Genomic DNA, 26,531 nt, shown 5'->3' with positions numbered 1-26,531 from the left:
TCTTGCTTTTCTATTTTAATCCTTATCTCTCCTTCCTCATACCTTCAGCCTGCTGAGTACGCCCACTGCTTCCCCCTGAATTTAAAATTCAAATTACTGACAGCAGTGGATTGCTGTTCAAACAAGGCATCTCAGTGTTCTCAAACACCTTGATGAGTTATGCATTCAGTGGGTGTTGGATCAATGAAATCTTTAGTGTGTTTTTATTTATAGTCTCTTTCCCATTAGTGGAGTTGCCTTCTACTTCATCTCTGAAGCCCAGCCTGACAATTGCTGTGGTGTTTCAGGTATTGTATACACTCACCTCTGAAATACAAAGAACAGAGTAATAAATATTGCATGCATGACATGTGGTCCCCAGACTTATTAATCAACGCAGAAGGTTAACTGCTTGCATTCAGAAGCATTCAGAAAAACACAAATATTTTCCCTGAAAGTTACCGAAGATATCTTAAATTTTATTGTACCATGTATTCAAGTATTCCATGCAACTAATTGTGATATTAAATGATGGAAAGATGTTTTACAGGTGCCTTTATAGCCCTAACCAGAAAGAAAGATTTCTTATCCATCCATTTGCTGTTTTAGTAATTAAAAGAAAAATTACATAAACTCCATTATCTGAATAAAATATATGCTTACCAGAGTTCCAAGCATAAGAGAATGAGTCTGTAGAAAGGGAATCACTTGGATTAGGGAAATTTTTTTTTTTAACAGACACATGATCAATGTAGTGTGATTAAATGGATGAGTATAGATATCTACTGAGTCAGAAATAAATATTGTTAAATGTGTGGGCCCAGCCAGATCTCTTAGTCTCCTCAGTTGTAAAAATCATTTTGAAGGGGGATACTTTTTTAGCCTTTGAATGGTTTGTTTGTACACTCATCAGTCAGGAGCTACTGCAGAGGGCTCACCTGCCAGGATCCTTCCACAGGGCCCCCAATTTCCTGCTTTTTTAATCACACTGTGTCATTGTGTGTGTGGCTTCCTGAGGATTTCAGTCTGAAAGCAGGTGAGCCTAAAAACATTAATTGTGGCAGACTAAATCCCCTGATATTTCAGAAGGAAGCTCTGATGTTGGGCAACACCTCAACTACATGGAGCTACTGGATTTTTACTTTTGTGGATTGAAATTTGAATTTCTCATTGTACATTCCGCAGGGCTTACTTTTGGCAGGTGGCTTTGCTGTGTAAGAAAACACCCAACCAAAACTGTAGGTTTGCAGTTCTTGGAAAACCTGCAGGGTTTTGGTAAAGATCTTCTTTGATTAGGAATCACAGAATATCCTGAGCTGGAAGGGACCCACAGGGATGATCCAGTCCCACCCCTGGCCCTGCACAGACACCCCAACAACCCCACCCTGTGCATCCCTGAGAGCGTTGTCCAAATGCTCCTGGAGCTCTGGCAGCCTTTGCCCTGGTCAAATGCCAAGCAAAACTGCATCTGTATTTCTTTTACATAGCATTAATTTTTTTGTTTGGGAAACAAGAGGGCATTTTGTCCTCCAACATGAAAGAATAATGATGGAAAATGGAATTACTGATTGCCCTTCCTGTGGTCACAGCAACGATTAGGAGTTGCATCAGAAGATACCGTTGTAAAGAGGCAGTCTGCAAAAGCTTAAAGCCAACCTAAAAGGCAGTGGCAACAACGTAAATTCACCCTAGTTTGGAATTTGGCCTACGACATCCACTCAGGTCAATGGGAACAAGGGAAGATTGGAAGCCACAGCTCCCTGTGGCTCCCTGCAGGACTGTGAGGATTCAGGGATGGTGCAGGCTTTATCTCTGAACAATTGTCTCCTGAGAAACCTGCCCTTCTCAGAAGGCTGAACGGGGCAGGAATGTGTCTCCTTTTTAAGAGAAGGGTTTTTGTGGCAGAATATTGAAGCACAGGCTGCGTTTTTGGTGTGGATAGGAGCAGTCATGGTGACATCCAGGACAGGAGGCTGGGATGTGATACCTGGGGCTGGTGCGTGGTGAGGACATCAGCACCCGTGTGATGCCCTACTGAACCCACCAGCTGGGGCTAAACTGGACTTAAATATTTGCATCTCTGCCTTGGGCTAGTGAAAGCACAATGATACAACAAGCAGTGCACAAGAAATGCTGATGACAGGCAGACAATGCTTCTGGTGCAGCTGTGAGGAAGTACCGAGTTCTCAAATACGGATTATCTTTGAATTTGTGCTTGCTGGTAATCCACTGTAATTCCCATTAAACAAGCATTGTGAACAGCCTGTTGTTTTTACAGGAGTTAGATGAGGATCTTAATGAATTAAAAATGTACCACATCTATCTGCGGAGGAAAAGCTTTCATCTCCACTCCCTCAGGTCCCAGTGCCCTCCTGGGGAGAATGGTCACCTGCTGAATTGACCAGAATAAAGTGCTGGAAATTGCTTAATAGGAGGAGAAGCAATTCATCACTAATCTGTTTCAGGCTTGCCAGAGGTGATTTCTCAAACTGAGCTGCGGCTGCTGGAGCTCAGAGGGATGGCGAGCGAAAATGGGCAGGTGGAATTACATCAACATAAAACCTGCTTGCCAGGAGCTGCCTGCCCAGGAGGGAGGTTCTGGAGGGCAGAAGTGCTGTTTAGGCATGTATCTCCCCTTGGCTATCAGTGGAAGGGAGATGTGTAATCATCCATGACTGGCAAATTTAAAAAAACCCTCTTCCTTCACCTTCCGAACAAACTGTCGGAATAGGAAGTTTGAATTTCAGCAGAGTGAATATAATGAGGTCAGGGCAGCTGCAGAGCACTAATCATTCTTCAGAAAAAGGCCACTCTGTGCTCTCAGTGTGAAACATTTCCCGTCCTCAGACATGCATTTTATCCCCTTTTTGTCTGGCTTTTGCAAGTGGATGGCTTAGTCACCCTGGTATTAACAGTTCTTTTATTCTAGACCTTGCTATAAGCTTGGTTACGTAGGCAAATTATTGAAAAATAAGCTATTTGTTTAATCAGTGAATGTAAAGAGCAGTGGTATTGCACAAGTCCCTGAATGACTCCATAATTATCCCTTTTTATGCTCCAGCTCTCCCCAGCTCCAGAGGAGGCAAACCCAGACCCTGTGGATGCTCCCTTAGCACAGGAGTCTCCACCTGAGGAATTGTTCTCCTGTTGTTCTTCCTGGGTGTTTGAAAAATAGAAAAGTCCTGACTGTCAAGACCTTAGAAAAATGTTGTTTTATCCAGTACATGTTCTGCTCTATAAGCTTTCCAATAGTGTTAATTTCTGGGAGGTAGTTCAGCCTGATCAGCTTTGAGAAAAAATGTCTCTGGAGCTGGGAAACGTGATCATTTTCCTTGCTAGGAGCCAAAGTAATCTGATTTAAACTTTGCTTTATTTCAGAGGCTGGGCAACGTTAGTAAAGTTATGTGATTTGTGCATAAACTGTTACTATGTTTGGCATTCAGCTATCTGATCTGTATTTTTTAATATTTCTGCAGCTTAGCCCACAGGACTGCAGCACCAGCTAAAAGTGAGTAACGTTAGAGGGCAGGATCTGTGGTGCTGCTCAGCCCGTGCGCAGCACAGCTGGAGACATAATGCGAAAAGTATTGGAATTATTACGGAAAACATGAAGAGTTCTTATGAGAACTGCAGGCTCCTGAGGCACAAGAAACTGTACCATATGTGAGGCTGGCAGAGAGAGGTTTTTTGGGGGAATATAGTCCTTGGAGGAACCAGTCCTGACAGTTTATCAAAGGCATAAAGCAAGACAAACTGGGAAAAGTAAACAGAGCGACAGAGCCGCCTTTGTCGGGACAGGTTTGGGATACAATGGGTGATGTTGTTGTTGCTTCCTGAGTGATCCTGTCCCATCCCTGCCAGCCAAGAGCTTTTAGTGCGCCTGATTACCTCTCTTTCATCTCACTGCCCCTCTCCTCAGGTGGGGCGAGAGGGGGGCATGAAATGACGGAGTCTGCCCCGGAGCCGAGGCTGCTGCGCTGGAACCTGTTCCGTAAATTGCCCGTCTTCTGTGCGTTTGTCTCGCCCTGATGCCAGAATTCAGGTCAGGACCAGTAAAGCAGGAGGTTCACCAGCCCTTTAAGACTGGGTTTGTAATGGTGTTTTATTCCTGTGGATGCAGGGTGATGTTCTCTGGGATAGCTGTGTGTGCCTTGGCTCGCAGGTTCCCAGGGGGACGATTTGCTGGGTTCAGTCAGCCTGTAAGGTGTGTTGCTAAGTATCAGGAGTGAAGGTTTTCTTCACTCCTGTAGGCCTCATCTCACACAGAAATGACTGTAAAGCCTTACATGCCCTGAGAAATGTGCCTGTGGTCGTTTTCAGCCACTGCACATGCATTCTGTAATGGTACCCATTATTAGAAATACTCTGTTTTCAATATAGAGAAATCCTTAAAAAGGCAGAATAGAGCAAATTTGGATGGGGAAAAAAAAAACTGTCTGGATACGTTACATATTATATACAGATCATCTGGAACATCTTTGCTCTCTCCGCCAGGAGTTGAGAAATTTTCTTCCAAGATAATTTTGCTGTTGTAAGAATTCTTTCAGGCCATAAAAACCTTGAAAAGCTGCTTGTTCCTATTCTGCCTGCAGGCAGATTACAAAACTTGCTGCTCTGAAGAGAAAGAGGACCTGACACTGTTATACTTTCATGGCTTTGGTAATGGATTGTGCGTGGGGGATGCAGGGAGGATAAAAGGAGATGGTGAATTTCCATCTTTTCTTGCACATTTTACAGTTGAAGGCAAAAATCTAGCATACTGAGGGTCTGCAGGGCAGTAAGAAAATTAAAAATTTTTTTTTCTTTATTCAGTTCATTACAAGCTGCAGGAGGACCACTGGAATTGTGGCTCATGCCAAACTGCTTGGCTGGGAGAGCAGGGAATGCAGACACTCAGAACTTGTAAACTCTGTCTTCTCTGTGGAAAGGTGCTTTGTTTTAGCTTTTTTTTTTTTTTTTTTTGAACTATTGGCTTGAATAATACCTGCTAACTATAATTAGAAAGTCATATTTGCGAATGCAGTAAATTGAGTCTAACTATGAATCGCAGCTCTGGAGAAAGGACCAACCAAGCAGTAAGAACCACAAAACAGAGGTGGGTGATGCTCCAGAGCCCTGTTCCTGTTTACTGGCGGTGCAAGTGGAGGCTGGGAGCTGCCTGCTGCTCCTTTGCTTCTCTAAAGTGCAGCAGTGAGCTGTAAAACTGATCCAATGAAAGCCCTTAAGGTCTAGTGGGCAATCACCAAAACAAAAGGTACAGTTTTCTTTCAGCCCAACCAGCACAACGTTTCTTTGATTAGACAGCTGAACCTCGAGTAAATAAAGGAAGAAGATCATCACTTGCTCTTACTTGGGGAGCAATTAATAGTCCTTTGATAACAGACTATTTCCTTTTTTCCGGCTTTCGCTTTGCCCTTCCTTTCCTTTTGCTGGTTAAGCACTCTCAATAGAATTTCGTTTAAAATTGTGGGCAGTAGAAATCATGATGGTTTTTATCTCTTCCAGGTGATTAGTTTTGTTTAGTTTGGTTGGGTTTTTTTTTTTTCTGTTTTGTTCTTGGTTTTTGTGTATGTGGGAGACAAAGGTTACCTTTCTAAAAAGAAAAATGTGGAAGGTTTTCTCACATTATTTTTTACTTTTCCTCCCCTAACTAACACAATTAGGCTGAAATGTCTTGTATATCCTGGATGGAAAATTCAGTAATTTCATTTTGTTCCATTTAGCATTTGTTTTTAATTCTTTTGACTGTTAGATAGTTCCTGTGTATCTCAGTGGATTAAGAAAAAAGCAGGTGGGGGTGAAGGAAAATTCCAACTGGAAATGTTTCTGGAATCAAGAATTCTGGAAAGTACATGTTTTTTCTTTCCCATTGAATGATATTTTTTGTTAAAATCATGCTTAATACCATACATCAAAGAATTTCATCATTGCAAGCACCGTAAAATTAGATAAATTGTTGTTCTCCTTATTACTGATGATGATACTACTTTAGCAACAAAATTGCCAGTTAGCAGTCATGCATAATTAAATTTGTAAGTTTCACTCGGCAGCTGTGCATTTGTTTCCAGTCTTCCTGGCCCACTTTGATACCCATTCCAGGACTTTTTTTTTCTTGAAAACGTGGGAATTTTTTTTCAATATTTCACATAACTCTAGAACTAGAACTCTAGTTGTCTAGAACTCTAGAAGTTTGTCCCTAATACATTTGCATACAGCTTAAATTGACGTGTGACTTAGCCCTGGCATAAGGGCTCTTTTCCTCTCACAGTTATGGTGTAGAGTTATAATCCTTTAAATTATTTCACTGTTATTGTTTCATTGTTTTCCTAACTTTTTTTGGTTTCTTTGGCAGATAGCTCTGAATCTGTAATTTCATGTAGGATATTTTTATCATCTGTAAAGTCTTTGTGTTATGGATTATTATTATCAAGAGGAAACCATGGAGCAGCCATACACTAAATCCCTCTCAGATTTGTGTCTGTGTTTTGAACAACGTTAGAAGTGGCGGCTCAAGGCAGCTTGTTGATTGGTGAGAGGGAACTGCAAGTAAACAAGGTTCTGCAGAGGCAAATTAAACTGTTTTCCAGCCAAAATTCTGAAATTATTCACAGCAGACCAGCCCTCGGGCTGCAAAGGGGCATTTTGTCATCGTGCTCCATCTTGCTCATCTTTTTCCTGTGAACGTGTGAGTTCCTGGCCATTCTCTCAATGAGCTGTGCTCCAGGGCTGGAATATGGTTCCCCCACCCACCCTCCTGCAGTTCTTACCTCACTTGAAAACATGAAGTCACAGAAGCAGTCTTATTTTTAAAATCAGTAAATATCCGTGCTGAGGTGACAAGGCTTTACACCCAGCGCTTGGCATGGTCTGGAATCAGTACACGGATACAGCTGACGATGCTGAATTTAGCACAAACTGTCAGGTTTTAGGTCTGGTGAAGTCAGACCCAGGCTGACAGCTGATCCAGGCGTGGCTCAAGGTCTGTGGTCAGGTTTGGAGGTGTTCCCTGCCCGCTGTTTTTGTGTGCATGGGCTGAGTAGTCTTTTGGAAAGGGTCGTGTCATGCAAGAACATCCACATTGTTCCTCCTTCTTTTCTCACTTGTCTTTTTTTTTTTTTTTTTTTTTCCTATTTCTTTGGCTTTCTGTCTTTATGGCAAAGAGTTTTGAATGTTCCACGGGTTTATTGCCATGGGATGACTAATGTTAGAGCAGCGCTGGGACCAGATCACCCACCTTGAGGGTAAAACAGAAGGTGCCTCTCAATTCCCCCTGCACCGGCGTGACGGGGCTTTGAGTCACCCTGACTCATCCTTCACCCCCTCAGAAAGCCCAGACCTACAGCACAGGAGAGGTAGAATTCCTCATTTGTTTCTTGTTTAATTTTAATTTTTTCTGTTTTTTTTTTTAATTCCTTCATTACTTATCAGGCCTAGAATTACTGGTCCCATAAAAATAATAATTATAAACAGATTTGTTTCTTCCTGCAGTGAGTACAGCAATCCCTGCTGCTGCTGCCGCCCTCACCTTATGGCAGAGATTTAAAACCAAAATCAACACTGAATCCTTCTGTTTGGAGGGGTGACTCCCACCCTGTCTCCTTTCACTATGAGAGAACACAAGCCCTTGCTGATAGCCTTTATCAATTTAAAGCCTTTCCAAGCAGCTTGTTGGGGTTTTTTTTCCCATTTTTCCCTTTTTTCTCTTTTTCTTTTTTGTTTTGTTTTGGTTTTTTTTTTTTTTTTTTTTGTTTTTTTTTGTTTTGTTTTTTTTTTTTTTTTTTTTTCTTTTTTTTTTTTTTTTGGTTTTTTTTTTTTTTTTTTTGTTTTGTTTTGTTTTGTTTTTTTGTTTTTGTTTTTTGGTGTGTGTGTGTTGGTTTTGCTGTTTCCTGGATTAAACCTTAGCCAGCAGCTTTTAACCAAAGCTCTGCTTCCCAAACACTGCTTTTCACCAGCTCGTTGCAGTGGCACTGATTTTGTCCCAGGTTTTTAATATTTCTTCTGTGAAACAAGGCTCAATTCTTGTCTCTGTCCTGACAGGTAACATCTGATACCTTTAGGGAATGAAATGGTTCTCTTAATCAAGTGGAAGGAACATTTTTTTAACCGCTGCCACAAAAACTGGGTCTTTAAAAGGATTGAATGCTTTGGGGAAATGCTGGAGCTGAAGGCATATATTCGAATGCCTGATGATATTGAGTTACTGCTGGATGTTATAAATAGCATTTGTTTCAGTGTCCCAAGGTGTTACCCCAGCAGCAGTTTTGGAGAGGAAAATTACTGCTGAGTGGGGGGGTTTATTTTAAACACTGAGTATTTATGAAATAACTCACAGAGATCAATGCTGGAGAATTAATTAATTGCAAGATTTTAAAACTCGAAACGTTGGCAAGGAGTTGATTGTGTATGTTAATAAGGACCCAGGGGTGCTGTTTGAGTCATATTTCTGAATTTAGGCAAACTTAGATTTTGCTGTTAGGGTCGTGTTTTCATACTTTCCAGGAAAGACACAAACTGTAAAGATAAGGACTATTCTTGTGTTCCCAAATTTCGTCATACAAATTATGTTTCTTTGGAAAAACACGTCTTAGCAGACATACACTGAGAAGACCTGTTTTGCCTGAGGTATTCTTGCTGTTTATGGTGGTGTCAATAAGGTCACCATAAAATCTCCCTATCACTATATTATTGTTGTATTAGTACTTTTCTCTTAGTTCCTACCTGGGTTATATCTCAGACCCACATTCCACATTCAAAAGTTAAGAAGAACATCCTTTCCTAGTCCATAAAAAGGGTAAAGTAAAGTACACCCAAAATTTTGGGTTTGTTTTTTTTTTTTTTTGTTTACATATCAGGAAATATGTATGACTTAGTCCCATCTGAGACTGTCAAAAAAAGCAATAACATTTCTACTGATCTGGTGGATTTTTCTGCACATTCACTGTAGAATTAACAATTAATAAGGCTGTCTATAATATTTAAATTGCAGTATTTGATTTATGTACAATCAGCATGGTGGACCTCCAAATGTAGCTTGTTTTTGTGAAAATCAAGTTCTTGGTCAGCACTTTTTATTGCACTTTGCAGCAGGCAAGAGATCTTCCTCTTCTGTTCTTTCTAGGAAGTGACTCCTCATAGCTCCAGCCCTTCCACTTGTCAGGTGTAATATCAACATCAGGGAGTGTATTCCCATCAATATTAGGAACCTTAGCAGCAGCTGGTAGTTCTGGTTTTGTCATTGTTGATATCTATTTTTCCTCATTTTTATTAATAGTTTTTATTAGTTGAAAGGTCTGCAAAAGTAGTTCACTTAGTTTCACAATAAAAACTTTTTTCATGAGTATGTAAGAGTTTAAAATAGCTTTGCACTTTCCTAACAATGCCTTTACATGTAAAGTGTTAAGGATTAGTGTAACAGCGGTGGTTCACGCAACTATTTTGTATTTTATGCCAAAAGATGAGAAGTATGGGCTTCCTTAAAAGGTGACATGCAGGTGTTAGCAGTTTTCATGTCAGTCTGGACAGGTAATTTGGTTTTTAGAGTTGCCATGTTGGTAACACAGGACATTTTGACTTAAATATAAAAAACCCCACCTTTTTTATTTCTACACCCTCATTGGATCTGATACTTTAGCTTGTGTAAATGAGTGAGGTTGATGAGTGAGGTCATCATTATCAACTGAATCCTCTGACCTGAATCTTCAAAGGAATTTTAAAAAAAATAAAATAGCGTAATAAGGCAAGCAAGTAACACAACTTCCAGGCCATTTTAACTAATTTTCTAACACCTGCAGTACAACTCATGACAAATGGGGATCCTCGTGGCAGGGCCTTGGACTGAATAACCTGTAAAGCTCCATTCCAACCCAAACCATTCCGTGATTCTATGGTAAGTTATTCACAATATTACACACCTGGCAGCCAATTCAGTTACTTTCATCAGCAGAGTAGATACAGACATTAATTCCCTCTCTTTTTCTGCTGGACTATTTTATTTCTTTGAATATCACCCTACAAAGCATTATTAAAATTGCATTTCTTCCCTGGGTGGGTCAATATCTGTGATTTAACTTGGCTTCTTAGTGGTAACTTTCCATCAGTGAGGCAGCTCAGGTGCTCACTGAATTTTGGGGCAGTGCAGAGATTTTGCAGATATAAAGGGAAAATGCAACTTAAATTCAAAGTGAGCAGTATGGTCAGTTAGGGTGTAAAGTTTGACTGACAAAAGAAATTTTTCTGGTTTCTCATAAGAGTGGAAGTACAATTAATCAGGTGACATTATGTATTATAAAGAATTATTACTCTGTCATCTCTTCATTGTCTCAAGGTAATGTCATTTATTGTCTGCAGATGTTTCTCAGCATCATTTTCATCTCTCTGAGACCAAGATGTGTATTTCAGTGTGAACAAAGGCTGCTCATACCCAATATAAAAATATTATTTGAGGAGAAACTGCCAGTGTTTTGTTGGTTTTTTTTTTCCTTCTTTAATTTCAATTACTGTTGTGCTTTTAATTTACATTTTTGTAGTGTAGAAATATTCAACCATGCTTTCTAGGGTCATTAAGCTTGTATTTAGTAGGTGCAGCTCTGGGATTGGGATGAGTGACAGCTCATAAAATTCAGAGTCATTGGAGACCTCTGTATATGATTGACATGAAAAACATTGAATTGGTTGATTTTTAAGAGTGTTTTTAGAGGCCCAAGGCATGAAGCTATGCATTTTTAAACTGGGTTCTCTGATACACTGAGTGAAATACCCTTATTTTCATTTTGCTTCACCTCAGAATCATCTGTAGCCTTTAAAATAACTAATGGCAAGGATAAAAGGGGTGTAGACTGCACATATTTCCAGGGGGAGGGGAGGGAAAAAAAAAGAAGGGAGAGAAACTCCCGTGTGGAAGGTGCTTTTTTCATTATTCTGAAGTGGATAATCATTTCATTACCCGAGTACTGCAGCTCTTGAGACCTGAACCTTCCAAAAACGTGGGTTTGGGTTTTTTACTGTCTCAGTGTTGCTGTGGTTGGTCTGGGTTTGTGGCAGGTGCTAAACATTTGAAAATAAATCCCATGTATTTTCTCACCTCGCCATGTGAAATCTGAGCTGCAGGGCACTCCAAAGCTGGCTATTCATGAAGCCTCTGCCTTAAAATTCTGTGAGAATATCCTCCTTTACCTACTCATTTCTACTAAGAAATGTAGTGTTTATTTTAGAAACTGATACAATAGCAGTTCAATAAGTGACAGATCTGTATTAGAGTGTGTCAGTGGTGGACTTAGTGGGGAAACAACAACATCAGGCATTTGTGTTTGACTGTCAAGAGCTGAGATTTGTGATGCAGGCTGGTGCACTTTGAACTAATGCTGAATTTGCCTCTCTTGGTTCATAAAATCCACTGCCACTCCTGGGCAGGACACTGCAACCCCAACGTAAACATCAAGCTCTTTGTGCATTCGCTGTGCAGCGCCCTCTGAGCACCCTGTCTACATTCTTCAGGCTAAACTGGTCTCCTGGGATACTCCTTTTTTGATCTCCTCAGGCTTCAGTGGAACTCCTCGGGGTAGTGCTACACCTGGGAGTGAACATTTGCAAGACTGGGTCGTGAGTTGAGATGCATGAAGAGAGCTGCAGACCACAGCACAGGAAAGAGAAGGATGAGAGAAGTCATACTGTCCCTTTTGAAAGCGTATTTCTTCATTTTAACTCATTTCACATCTAGAAAAGTTAGGTGGTAGTATAAGGGATGAATTTCATTATGTGTGGGAAAGGCTGTTTTGGGTTTTGATGGGTTTTTTGCTTCATGAAATAGAGAAAATTTTGCCTTTTGGAATTTGAAATGGTTTATGATCCATCCTGCCAAGCTACTTTACAGAAAGACATCATCTTAACTCAGTGTAGATATCTCAATTATTCGTATTCTGGACATAAAAAATCCACCATCTGTTGCCTTAATATTAATGCTGCTTTCCCAGTAGGTGTAAGCAAATGTAAAATGTGTTCCTACAGGTTTTCTACTGTTCCTTTATTTGTTCCTTTATGCTGGAAACTCTCACTTTTGTGGAGTTGCTGTGCAGTAACAGTGCTGCAATAAATTTGTGAGGGAAGAAGGAGAACAGAGGTGAGAATAAGAACCTCTGTGGCTACCACATATTCATCTCCCCTCTTGGTGAAGTCTTGCCCTCCTGGCCACAGAAGTGCTGCAACTAAAGCTGGTTTATTTACTATGAAAATTAAACAAATGGAAGAGCCAGAGATCGGAGAAGAATTAAAGGTGCATTTACATGTCCGTGGCAAAGTATTTATGACAAAAGAGAAACTCACCCCACAACAGATACCCCATCAATCTTTCAGTGTTCCATGCACTTTCCCCTTTTCACAGTCAGGAATCTCAGTATCACTGCAGTCCTGAGGGGAAAACTCAACTCGTTGTGGCATCCCAATAAACTCTAGCTTCATAAAAACGCTTTCAGTTCAGGGCATTCATCTTTCAGACGTGTTCCATTTCATTTCAGGTATTGCCAGAGGAAGAACGTGAGTTAGACCTGCCTGAATGTGTTCTAAAGATGGTTATGTAGCAAAAATAGTTTGGTTTTCTTTGTTTGTTTGGTTTGTATTTTTGTCACTGAGCTAACAAAAAGAAGCTGTTGAAGAGAAGTTTGCAGGTTGCATCATGCACCAAAAGCCATTTTGCTCTGAAATTCTGAAATCACTGTCAAGCCCAAAGACAAGCAAACAATTTTGCACAGGATTTTCTGCATTAATAAAATCCAGCTGATACACAAACATGAATATCTATTTGCTCTTCAAACCACGGCATAAAAAATAGCAATTTTCAGAGCTCTCACTGATTGCCAGACATGATTATGCTCCTGCATCTATTACTTCCATTTGGCTGTAGAGGCAAATAGGGAAATCTGAAGCAAGTTTTAAATAATATTCTTAAAACCAGAGTGGTGTAAGCCTTTTGGTTGCAGTGCAGGGAACTGCATATAAATGTCTCAGGTTTTTGCAGTTTATGATGGATATTCCTGTGGGTCTCCTGTTGCTTTCAGGGTTAGCATGCATAAATATTGCTGTGTGCACTCTGATAGGCCTAAATCAGGTAAAACGATGTCCTATATCACGTGATTCCACCAGTATTAAAGTTGCTTTTCCCCATGCACCCAGTTCATTTTAGGGAAAGGTGGAAGGACACCAGTGCAAGATGAATCAATGACTTTATTCAGGATGAAATTAAGATGTTAGTGCTTCCTATTTGCATGGAAATTACTCAGCCATGCAGGCCACAACATGAATGAGATACGAGATGTGACTAATGGTGTCACTGGGATTCACTGTGCTTCCCTTTGCCCAGGCTCTCTGATTTTACCCTCTGTCTCGTTCTGCAGTGGCTGTGCCTTGGCACCTAGAGCAGGCTCAGGGACAACCTCCTCCCGCCTGACTGTGGTTCAAATCTCAGCCAACCAACCATGTTCATTTACCAAAACCTTTGCTATTTCCGAACTGCTTCATAAGTGCTGGAAGGTAAAGGGATTTCTTCCTCATTGCTTTTCTGCACTAGGTTGTTGTTTTGACATCATCTAAACAAGATACGGACACAATCACATCTGGTATCAACCATGTGTGGTTCAAAAGAGACAAAAACCATCAAGCAAAAATGTATTGAAACATCCTACTTGGATTAAGTGATGATTACATGTCATTATCTTTGCTCCCATGTAGTCTGATTTTGGAGGGGAAAATATCATACCTGCTTGAATTCTAAAATAGTGGATGGGGTTGCTCTGCACTCTCACTATCTCTATCTTTTATTTGATGTACACTTAAATAAAATTCTGCATCCCTGGCTGTCAGGTCTTCACAGGTTGCTTCTCTCTTAGCCCAGGCAGTGTTTGTAGTGTAGGAAGGATACCATGGACTGGTACAAGACAGGAAAACTGGCACAGTTCCACGTGTCCCCCACCGAAGTGTCACTGAAAAGTCCTTTGTGGCACAGGAGACAGAAAATCAGACGGTTCAGAGGCACAGCCCATGAGTAGAAATGGGGTTTTTGATAACTTGTGGAGACTTTCTTTGCAAAGGTGGCAAAATAAGATGGTTAGATTACTTCTGGAACTGCCTTAGGAGAGATCAATATGTAAGCACCGTTCCCACGACGACTGCAAGGAAAATCCTTGTGATTAATAATAAAAGAAATTGATTTTTGTGGTGGTGGTGGTGTTTTCAAACCATAGCTCTCAGGCAACCCTGTAGGAATAAAGCACGGCAGTGTTTGGTGAGAAAGTCCAGTATTGATTCAGCCTGATAAAATATTTTTCTTTATCTTTTGAGAAGCCTGGCTGCATGGATGGTATGAATAAAAAGTTTGGTATTTCCAACACGTCGAGGGTCCCGACAGAGACAATTCTTTTTTGTTACAGAAACTATATTCTCCCTCTGTCTCGTTTGCTGTTGGACAATGTATGTGAACACAGAACTGCACATAGAGGCAGAGAAGTATAATTCTCTGTTTTTCTGAGGCTCAGGCTACTGAATAGGTATCATTGTATCCGTGTCTCTTGAGGGGATTAAAAAAAGCACTGCAAAAAGTTCTTGGAGCTTTTTTTTTTTTTTCCTTCTGGTGTGCAGCCTCCTACTGACAGCTGCAGAGAGAAATGTCTTGTGGCCTTTTCATCCCTTCCTCTGGCTGTGTGCTTTTCCTATCAACTGCCCCATAAATATTTTCCTGTAACTGGCACAGAGGATGGTCCTCGTTACGAATGAGACAAATAATTTGGTGGCTTTATGGCAGCTGGGGGTTGGGTCTGAATACCCTGCTGAACTTAGGGACTTCACAGTCCCTCCTGTGCTCAGGTTTCACTCATGTGCTCACTGTTTCATGACCCATTCATGCTTGGTGCCAGAGTTCATTCTCTGCTGTCAACGGTTTGTATTTATCCCTGATCCCCAGCACGGATTCCCTTCCTGCCTGTTCCCTTCCTTCAGACCATCCCGCTCGTCTCTGTGTCTCCTTATGCACCATGTATCACTAAGATGCTAAACAACGCTCTTCAGGTTTCCAGATGTGGCTTAAGATTTCTGGGAGGCTTCTCCTTTCACAAGGACTGATGAAATTCCCTGTGATGGGCATAAAGGTTGGATGGGATGTCCACAAAAAAAGTCTCACTTCTTGCTCAAATCATCCTGAGAGACACCTCCTTCATAAGGAGGGAAGAAAGCCATGTCTATTCCATGTTCACGTTGGCCCATTTGCCATTTAAAATGTTTATTTGGGATATTTCACAATAAAATTAAAGTAGGTTTCTCTTTTTGTAGGTAGATGGGGAAGATAGTGATACAAGGACTTAAAATTTCCCATTAAAAAAAACCCAGAAAGGTCTCCTGTAAAGCCTGTAAAGAGATGCTCACATTAATTAAAGACTGCTCAGCAAGCATGTGTGGTCTGGAATTGTGATTACATAAATTACTGTATTTGGGGTTTGAAAAGAGAACCAAGTTAGCCAAAAAGACACCAAACTGCACTGGTATTTTTAAACTCTATAATCTGAGTTATGGAGACTGAGGGGAAAAAAATAATCTCCATTGCGTGTGACAGCAAAGATCAGCATGAAAATCACAGATCATTTTTTACAGTGCTATTATCGCGTTGCAGGATAGTACTGGTTTCATCTTTAGGGATCTTCAGCCCTGTACTTTGGCTTCTGCAAGGAGCATTGCCACAGCTTTTATTTTTTATTTTATTTTAAGGAATAGCATAATTTGCTCATGGGCGGATGTTTAAGCGTTATACAATATGGCTTTAAACTTTTCCTGCAATTACAGCCTAATCCAAAACACTGAGGCATATTATTAATTTTATGCTTAACTGGAGCGTTTTTTCAACAGGCCTATTCATCTACTTAAAACTAAGCACATGCTTAAGTGCATTGTTGAATCAGGGCCAGAGTTGTTATGCTGAAGCAAAAGAAAGAAGGAAAAAAAACAAAAAAAAAAAACCCAAAACCCCCCAAAAAACCCACCAAAAAAAAAAAAAATTAGGTGTAAGAGATAATATTCGTATTCCTCGAGTTAAAATGTTCATTTCCAGAAGAGGAAGGGCTCCAAGAGCAGTTATCTGCAGGCACAGGTGAAGCCGGCAGCTGCTGGGGACACTGCTGGCAGCTCAGGGTTGCTGTTCCTGGGGCAGGGGATGAAATTGATGATTCCAGCAGTGTTTGCTGCACGGGGAGGCTGCTGCCAGCTGCTGGGGACCATGGTGAGGCTTCCTCAGACAAAAAACAGGCTCTGGGTCCTGAGGAAGGAGCAAAGACCTCTTCCAGTCCCACGCCCACCTCCACACAGACCATGTTTTTCTGTTTCTTAAAACTAAAAACTAAAACTTCCACTTAAACCTTCTCACAGACAATTTTGTTTTGCGTGTTAAGTTTGGCCATGTGGGTTAAAATTGCTGCTTTGAAGGCTTTTTTTGTTGTTGTGGGCAGGTAGTGACACCAGCAGCAGTGAGAGCACCGTGGCGGTAAATTATTGTAAATGGAATCCCTCACTGATTTGGGCTGGAAGGGGCCTTAAAGCTCACCCCATTCCCTCTCATGGACAGGGATGCCTTCCACTACCCCAGGTTGCTCCAAGCCCCGTCCAACCTGGCGTTGATGGTGATGAGATGTAGAGTAAGACATTGATCAGCAATATTTGTAGGACCTGAGCAAAGTCCGGCTCGGCAGGAGCAGGATTCCCGTGTGGAAACCTGCAGGCAATGCTAAAAGCCAACCCCTTAAAATAAAAAGACAGTCTGGGAAAGGAGGGCTGTCCCTAAGCAAACAGATGTTGCATTTTTTACCTCTCCTTTTCTCTCCCCTTTTTGTCCCTGAATGGAGCAGAACACCTACACTGGTCCCCAGCACTGCTGTGGGGGTCCCCCAGCTTTAAAGTGAAGTAGGTGTTTAAAGTGCTTTGTACCATCAGGGAGCCTGGGCAAGAAGAGGAAGAGGCTATTGTGTTGTAAACAGTGCAGTTGCTATGGAAACTGGTGGTTCACAGAAAAGTGGAAGGAGGGAGGAAAGAAAATAGAATTATTTTTCTCCTCTCCTTAATATTTAAATCATATCTGCGATTAGTGACCACGCTTCCTCTATTTGTTTAAATAACGTGGTGGGCAAATAAAATTGTTTTGAAACTGCCAGGAATCGCTGTGTGTTGTTGCATGCTTTGTCTGTGAGGCAAGGATGCTTATACTCAACAATTATCTACTGAAAACAGTTGACCTCATGCTCATGTATCCTGAGCTGTTCTGCAGATTGCCACAGTTCTCATACCCAGCAATGTATGTCGTCTAATGGTTTGTTAACTTTTCACTTCTTGGCCCGTGTTTGGCTGTAAAACCACAGTCCTGCTAATTACAAAGAATCCATGTCTGTGTTTTCTTTACTTTGCCTTGTAGGGGGAAAAAAATAATTAAATGTTAGGGAGAGGAGTTAGGGTTTTTTAATTTTTTTTTTTTCATATAAAATGTTAAGTGACCTGTGGCAATTTCCAAAGTATTTCAGTGTGTTCTCTGATGTCTAAATTAAACTTTACATCATTTGTTATAGTGACACCTGCTGCCCTTGTAATGGTTAAGTGTATGTGAGTACATAGAACCCACTTCTCAAAAAAATTTATAACTCCACTGTAAAGATTTTATTCTGTGCTGGAAGCTGGCACACAGGCTTTTTGACTAGAAACAAATTATTCTTTTAAAAAATGTGCTGGGGAGAAGTTGGTTATTCACAAGAGCTTACTGTGCAGTAAGAGCAAGCTGATTTTACTGACACATTTATCTGTTTGTGCCTCTGTAACTTGGAATATGAGGTTGAAATAGTGCCTTTGTCCACCTTTTCTGACTTTCCATCTCAGTTGAGGCTACTCCTTAGGTCCCTGGTGGAAATGGACCTGATTTTCTTTTCTTAGTTTTCTTCTGCATGTTTCTCTCTGTCACAGACAATTTGATTAAAGATTGCTCTCTGTCCCAGTTTCTAGGTCTTTCAAACCTGTTGCTTGTGGAAACAGCAACAGGTGCTGTTCTTTCATGTTAAGGCTGGCTTTTTTAAATAAATATTTCCCCCAGTACTGGAACACCTGGGAAGGTAATCACTGCTGATAGGTACATTTGTTTTATGTGGCATTTTCACCTTTCTAAAGTGGCTGTGAGAAGCATGTTTGCTGGAATCACCTCCAACATGTCTTTGACAAAAATCCCTTGCACACCAACCTTGGTGTCTTTCTGTTTGTCTTCTACTAGGAATAGCAATACAAATAAAAACTGCTTGTGTTTTTTGTTTGGGTAATTGTGTGAATACAGGAAACGTTTTTTCCAAAGCAGCAGTGCTAGGAAACAAAACCTGAGGCAAACACATGGCGGGTAATAGTCAACTATAAGTTTTGTATCAATGTGTAGAAAATTAAGCAAACTGAATTTGAGCAGTCAAGGCAATGGAGTGGAACTACAACAAAGTGTACTCCTGAAATAAGCTGCCTGTGTCTAGCAGAATGTGCCCTTTTCCTTTACATTTTGTTGATTCACCTAAGTTTCCCTTGTTTCTGTGAAGACTGTCCTGAATCCTTGGCAATGTTCTGTGAATTATTGGCTTTGTGTCCTGCTGCTGAGGATGCTGGTGTTAAAAAAACGCAGATAAAATAGCAATAGTGACAGAGGTACTGCAGATCCTCCCGTGCTCCAGCTGCATCTTAGAGATGAGAAATGCCCGAGTGGAAAAGGAATCTGGGCTGAGGATCACCTGCAGGTTGGGTGTGAGGGTGGAATGGGGCCTGGGAAACGTCCTGTGGCTGCATCCTCGGATCCTGGGAGGGCAGAGAATATCTCAGAGATCATCTCAGGCCTGCTCCTCATCCCTGAGTGTGGCTGACATTCATGTGCAGCTTTGTCCCCGTGGTAATTCAGTAACCAGCAGCAGCACCAGCGCTGGTGACTGTTTATCCAGAGTCTAGACATTTTATACGAGGTTCAGGGCTCTGTTCTCTGTTTTATGAGGGAGACAAACACAGCTTTTTTTCTGGTCTTGTGGTAGCATGACGGGTGCTTTGGCTGTGTGCTGTGCTACCCAAACAACCTCCAAAGTAAACAACCTGCTGGCTTTTTGGGGTGGGAAACCTGGCACAGGTGTACCCTCCTCCACAGCATCACCACGTAGAGTTCAGCAAATGGAACCTGCCATGCAAAAGCATCAGGGGGTTGGATGGAATGGCTTTTTTATAGTCTTTGAGAAGATTAAGTGCTGGTTTTTCTGTTTTGGCCTGAACTTTGTAGAGGGACTCTAGTTCAGATGAAGAGGGAATATGGTAAAATGCCTCATAGTAAGTAGCTTTGTTGGAAAACAGTACAAGTGGAAGTGAAGATCTGCCATCCCCATTGCTCTGGAGCAAGGCTTGCAGAAAATTTATCACAAAATTTTATCACAAAATTTCACATTTAAGAAAACTCTCCTGGGCTAAGTGGTAGGTGAATCCTGGTGGGTGCTGATTGTGCCGATCCCAACCAAAACCAAGTATGTAAACAAAGATTTAACCTCCAATCTCTGCATAATTCCTGTGAGCTCTATGGTAAGTGATTTATTGGACTGGGTCCAAGAATGCAGCCTTTTGGAAGAACAAACCTTGCCAACCTATTTAATGCCTGCTTTAACAAATTATCTGGGTTGGTTTCCTTCCTTTGTTTCCCCCGTGCTCATCGTCCCCTCAGGCTTGTACTCTGTGCCATAAATCCCCCAGCCATGAGCTGTGAGTCCCCAAGGGCACCACGGTGGCAGTGGAGGATGCACACCATCACCTGCTGTGGTTTCAAGGTGTTAAACTGTGCAGAAATAAGTTCCACTCCTTTGTGGAACAGAACATTGGCAATGACACCCATTAAAGTCAAATGTAGGAAATGCTAGGCAGTGAAAACACAAGGCCTTTTTGTTCATTTTGTTTTTCTGAATGATTAATACCCAAGCTGCCTGAACTCACCAAACTTCATTTCATTCAGTATTGAACAATCCCCTGCACCAGGCCTTGCTGGGCAGCCAATAATTCAATGAGACAGTGTTTATACAGCAAAAATCGGCACAAAATACACAGGCAAAGCTGCAAACTGCTCTGAGTTTCTGTTTACATTAAATACACAAAGAGCAGAGTGGTTTGGGTTGTGTTTTGTGAGTGCAACACACACATTGCAGGGCCCAGCTCTCGTGTGTACACAGCCCACACATAAATATTTCACATTATTTTATTCAGTCAGCAGTGCTTTGTTGGAAATCAAGTGCCCATGACCAAGGGCTGTGCACAGAGTGTGTTGATGTGAAGTTTATATGACAACAGTAATGGGGCACGTTTCCCACCACAGATAAGGATGCTTAATATTTATACAGCGCTTTCCACTTTAAAAGCATTTTAGGAACATTAATTAGCACCAGCCTATCAAGGGAAAAATAATCTGAGACACAGATTCCTGCGGGTGAGGGAAACCTTGGAAAGCAGCACTGGCAAAAGGGGCTTAAAAAGTAGCAACTGACAGCAAATTAGGCATTAATTTGGAATACTGATTTGACAGCAATGAAGACCAGCTCAATTTCAGTCTAATAAGCAGGGGTCTCCTGTCGCTGGGGATGCTGAGGTCGCGTTAGCAGGGAGATATTGACAGCTGGAGGGATGGAGGGAAGAACACCGAGCACAGGAGAGGTATTTGGAGCCTGGATTTATGAGGGATGGGTTTAGGTTAAATACATACAGGCTGGCTACAGGACAACAAAGGAAACATTTGATAAGGCTTGAAGGGTATCAACGCGGAGCAGAGAATGTAATATGAGAAATGGGATTAGGAAAGATGACTTGAAATGAGAAAGAGCTTTTGGACAATATATTAAGAAATTGTCAGTTATAGTTATTGGCTTGAAAAACAGTATTTCCAGAGGAAAAAATGAAGCAGCATCTCTGGCTGAATTTAACAGTGTGCTGCAAAGATACTAATAATGAGGAAGAGTTCTGGGGGACATAGATCAGTCTGAAAAACTCCACAGAGCTTGTTTCTCTTCACAGTCCTTTGTAAGGTAAATAAAGACCCCTCATCTAACTCTGTACTCTGGAAAACCAATGTAAATAGAGAAATTAATTATTTTGTGCATGCAAGAAAGCCAGTGCAGCTCTAGATCTCTGTACAGATAGATGTGCAAGCACTGAATTCTGGCAATTCGCTCTCAGTTGTCAGGGCATCCTGACTCCTTGTTGAGCACCTTGTTTTCTCAGGAGTTATTTATATGGATAAAAGGCATGTTTTCCACTGGCATCACCTCATTTTCCCTGTGCCTCTTGCAAGGAGGCTTTAATGTTCTGAGACGAGCTGCGCTGAACATGCTGGAAGTTGGGATTTCATTAAGGGTACCAAGGCAACCAGTTCAAGGGACACTTATTTTGCTGAGTGATGTCCCCAGCCACATTAAGGAGCAGTTTCAGCTGGAGTGACCTGTTCTGATGGAAAGCTGATCTGTGGGCTGTGGAGCAGGAGCCCTGCAGTGTTCCCAGTGCACTGTTCATGTGCAGGGAGGGTATGTGCCACGGGACTTCCCCAGTTTCAGCCACAGCATCCCTGTAGGACAGAACAGCCGAGCGTGTTTTGTAAAGAAGGCTGCTTATTCCTCTGAATTTGAGCATTCTGTTTAATTACTTATTCAGATTTTTAGCCATGTCTGGGGCTGTGACCCCCTGTGGGGTGAAGTTTCTGGCTCTTGTGTGTTGTATAAGATGATTTGGGTTCTGGAGCAGCTCTGGGATGAGCAGAGACTGCGGGAGCTGGGCCTGGCCAGGCCGGAGAAGGGAAGGCTGAGAGGGGATCCCATCAATCCATACAAACACCTCCGAGGGTGCCAGAGGATGGTGCCAGGCTCTGTTCCGTGCTGCCAGGGACAGGATGGGGAGCAGTGGCCATAAAATAAACCACACCGAGTTCCAGCCCAGCAGGAGGAAGAGCTTCTGTCCATGGAGGGGCAGAGGCCTGGAACAGCTGCCCAGGGAGGGCCTGGAGTGTCCCTCTCTGGAGACATCCCAAGGCCAGCTGGACACGTTCCTGTGCCACTGCTCCAGGGGACCCTGCCTGGGGTTGGGCACTGGGCTGGGTGAGCTCCAGAGGTGCCTTCCAGCCCCAAATAAAATGGGATTTGCAGCTCTTCATGGTATTACACCCAGTGCCTTTACCTCTTTGAACCTACAGGTTCCTGCTACCAGGAATGTTTCTTTCAGTAGGATTATGATAGTCAAGTTAGAACTAGCAGAATGAGATTCCATCTAAGGTAATGTCTTTTTTCTTTTCTTCAATGCACAAGATCCTGTTTTGCAGAATTACAGGAAAAAGTCTTGACTTGAAGCAAGCACTGTAACAAAAGGCTCGGAAGTTTGAGACCTGTTAGTGTGAGGGACCCCACTGACAGCACACAAGACCAATAAAGTGCTGGAAAGGAAGAAAAAGAGGAAAAGTTCTTGTCTTTCCAGTACAGAAAAGAACCGAAAAAAACCAAAACCAAACCAAAACCAACCAAAAAAACCACTCGAAAAACCGAAGAACCCAACAAAAAACCCCCAGCTGGGTTGCTGCTGAGACATATTCCATTTTGGTTTCCTCAGAACAGGTCTTTTTCCATCCATCCCCCCAGTAAAGGGGCAGGAGCGTTGCTGGGTGAGTCGCTGGAAGGCACAGCCCTGTCAGAATGAGCCAGGGGAAGCTGCTTTGCAGCCACGGTTTGGTGTTGCCTAAGTTCCTCCTGGAAGCTTAACTTTGCTGGAAAGCACCCAGAGATTCTTTCCTTTCTGAAGCGCCTTCTATGAAAGCTGTGGCTGGTGGCAGCAGCAGAATTCCATAAATTCATCCATTTCAGCCTGGCTGCTGCCAACACCAGCACGAGTTTGTGCCTCCTCTGCTTCCAGGGGCTTTAATGATGCATCAACGGGATGCAGAGTGGAGAATCACAATGGAAAACCAAGTGCTGTTTGTAGAGCTGCGTGTGCATTGTGCCACATGTGTCCCCTTGGCTGATTTATTACCCTCACGTCCCTCTCTTGAAGTTAAATTAAGTCATTATCTTCCGAATGAGGGGGGTTCTTTCAGTGTAAAATGTTATTTCTTCTCTAATGCCTGTGGCTAATTGCACAGGAAGTTTAATGGTGGGTTTGACGTAACAGTGAATTCTTTACAGTGGTTTGACAATCCCTAACAGATCCTGTTGCAGTTTTCATTCATTTAATTGTAAAATCCATTACTAATACTTTTTGTTATCTGGGAAAATATATGCTCTATGGTTGATTTCCAGAGTTTAAGGCTTTAGGGACAGGAGTTAAATTTTCAGAGCTTCTCCTAATTTTTTTTTCTAATACTCTAAAGAAAATGCTTTGTCTTATTACTTGGCTAATTTCCCTGAAATGTGGAATTGTGGAATGAGGTTTTGTTTAAACATCTCCAGACTATGTATTGTGTTAATACGGAAGATTTTAGGAGGAGTAAACTATGTTCCAGTAAAAATACAGCAATAAAATTTGCAACCTACGACTCCTCTTTGATCATTTAGATTCTTTGGGATTTGATTCCCAGCATTGCAAATTGGGTCAGTAATTGATAGTTTTTTGTGCTGCCATATAATTTATGGTTTTTGGTTTTTTTTTTTGGTTTGGTTTGTTGGTTGTTTTTTTTTTTTGCAAAACCACAGCAGAGGCATGACTGCCTCCTGGCCAGGGTGAAAGGACTGATTAGGCAACAGGAACTTGGACCCCTGAACTGCTTCTTCATGCTGGGCTCTCACACTCTTGGCAGAGCCCGGAGTCGGAGGAGTTTGTAATCCTGGCTCAGCTGTTTGTGCAGAGACAGAGCAGGACTGTGATGTGGAAAGCAGCATCAGAGGGGAGGGAGGACAGTGGGGGAAGGCAGAAGTGAAGAGCTGTCTGTGGACAGGAATTAATCCATGAAATGCATCGGTTAAAAACCAAATCAGGCCATAAGAAATAAAACCATCGCGATGCCTTCATGGAAAATTAAGTAATCCAACCAAGCTACAAGTGCAATCTGTCTTTATTTCAATGATAATCCCCTCAATTAAAAATACGCATTGATTACCATGCCATCAGTGCAATGAGACACTGCTGGCTGCTCTGAGGAAATGGTTCTGTCTCTAGAATAAAGGTTTTTCTTTTTTTGTGGGGGAAATCTGCCACAGTCTCATTAAAGTATTATTCTGTAGAGCTGTAGACAAAGAAATAGCTTATGGTTCAGATCAAATCTGGTAAATCCCAACCTGGAATTACTCATCATTAGCTGTGTTAGTGAGTGTCGTTTTCCAAAATCAATTCTGTCATTTTGGATTATTTTCTGTGCACTGCATGTCACAAGTGTTTATCTTGACAGAAAGCAAGATATGCTCCTCTCTGCTCTAAAATTAACTGTTTGAGCTGAAAAATAGCCTGTAAGGGTGAATTGCTATGATAAACGTATGTGAAGTTATTTTTCCATGTCTTTTGTTGAGGTACGTGTAGTCCTGTTGGAAATTTCCATTAAACCTGAAGCCATGGCTGTCCAGCTCAGAGGACTTACCTCAATTCATATTCATTAAATACCCCTTTGATGCCCAAATATATAGAGAAAGGCATGTTTGATCGTTTGGTTTTAAGAGATTCTTTGAGTGAGTTCCTCTCAGCACAGACATTCAAGCCTAAGCGATCAATGCACAGAAACAATTACCCTCAAGAAAAGGATTGTCTGAGAAAATGCTCTTTTTTCCCCTTGCTGTTACTGGTTTAATATTTACCTCTACACTGTTTTTAGTGTATTCACCCAGAAACAGGAGTTCAGCTGTGTGACAGAAACTGGAAAAGCTGGGAATAAACACTGTCCTGTCCCAGGACTCTTCTATTCCCCTTGTTGACAAAAGCTCTTCAGAAACAAATTTAAATTGGTGCTTAATAGCTGTATATTTTGCCTGGCAAACATCTAAACTAGATGCCTGTCTTTCCTCCATCATGTGCTAGACAAATCCCAAAACCCAGCTGTGTATCTGGTGTGTTTTAAAAGGGAAATATCAATGGCTTCTTTCTGGGGTGGGGAGGGCACTTTTAAAAGCTCAGGGGCAAAAGGGAGTGTAATCTTCATTTCAGGTGCAGTGTGTTGCAGCGTTCATTAATACATAATCAACGTACCATTCCATTTTGTGAGCCTTTTTATTTTCCATGTCTTTTCCCAAAACTCTGTGATTGCAGTTCGAGGGAGACCCGGTGACTCTCTGGCAACGTGTGTGGTTTAGTCTCGGAAGGAGTCACATCTAAGGCAGACCAGAGCAGCACTGGTGACAGGAACATTGCACAACGAATTTCAGGAAGGGCAGTGGGGGTTGCTAAGCATTTTATCTGTTGAGAGTAGGAAAAATGCTGTACGTGGATGCGTGTAATTAGGTCATCAGTTTATGTGCCCAAAGCCCTAGTTTCCCAATGTTTCTTAGAATTAATGAGGATGTATATTTAATATGTATCTTTGATTTGGCTGAAAAGCATAGCCAGGCAACCCCCTGCTGCCTATACATAATTGTATGTATGTATATATATATTTATGTACAGTGCTTCACAGACACAGATTATTCCAAGGAGGACTGGCAAGCACATCTCCTCCTCCTCCTCAGTAGCCTCCAATTTCAGATACAGTCAGATTGTCAGGCTCTGGAACACCTTTGGTGCTGCAGAGCCCCCTGAACGTCTGTCACTTTTTAAGGGACAAACTCAGGGGGTCTGTGTGCCACAGCTATTTCCTTGGATTTCTTGTGGAGGTGGGATGCTGCAGGATGTGATGAGTGCTTGAGCCCAGAGGCTGCAAGAGTGGCCAGGCAGCCACTTAGCAAACAGAATTCAAGATGTGTTGGGGGGAAAAAAAAAAAAAAATCTGTTTCCAAATCTCTTGTTTAAGGTTGCTTTATTTTTCCCTTGAATGGCAGGGGTGGAATCTGGCCTTGCAAAATAGCCATAAACACGGCATGCTTTAATTATTTGCGCTTTTTGCCTTAACAACAACCTCACCAGGGCTCTTTGTGTGATTTTTCTTGGTGGCAGCATCTCTGGGATAGCAGATTAGGGAGGAAGAACCTTTGCAGCTGCAGCTGGGGAGGGGACTGTGTGAGAGGAACAGCCCTGCAGCTCCCAGGTCAGTGGAGGAGGAGGAGAGGAGGTGCTGGGGGGGCTGGGGAGCACAGACCCACCTGCAGGACCCTTCTCCAGAGCAGGGGGTCCCTGAAGGAGGCCCTGCTGCAGCAGGGTCCTGGCAGGAGCTGTGGAGAGACAGGAGCCCACGCTGCAGAAGGGTTGGTGGCAATACTGTGACCTCGAGGGGGACCCACGGTGGAGCAGTTCCTGCAGGACTGACCCCATGGATAAAGGGACCCACACTGGAGCAGTTCCTGCAGGACTGACCCCATGGATAAAGGGACCCACACTGGGGCAGTTCCTGCAGGACTGACCCCATGGATAAAGGGACCCCCACTGGGGCCGTTGCTGCACGACTGCAA

Source organism: Corvus brachyrhynchos, unplaced genomic scaffold (assembly GCF_000691975.1).
Source record: "Corvus brachyrhynchos isolate BGI_N302 unplaced genomic scaffold, ASM69197v1 scaffold376, whole genome shotgun sequence".
Classification (NCBI taxonomy): domain Eukaryota; kingdom Metazoa; phylum Chordata; class Aves; order Passeriformes; family Corvidae; genus Corvus; species Corvus brachyrhynchos.
Note: the sequence above shows the minus strand (reverse complement) of the source record.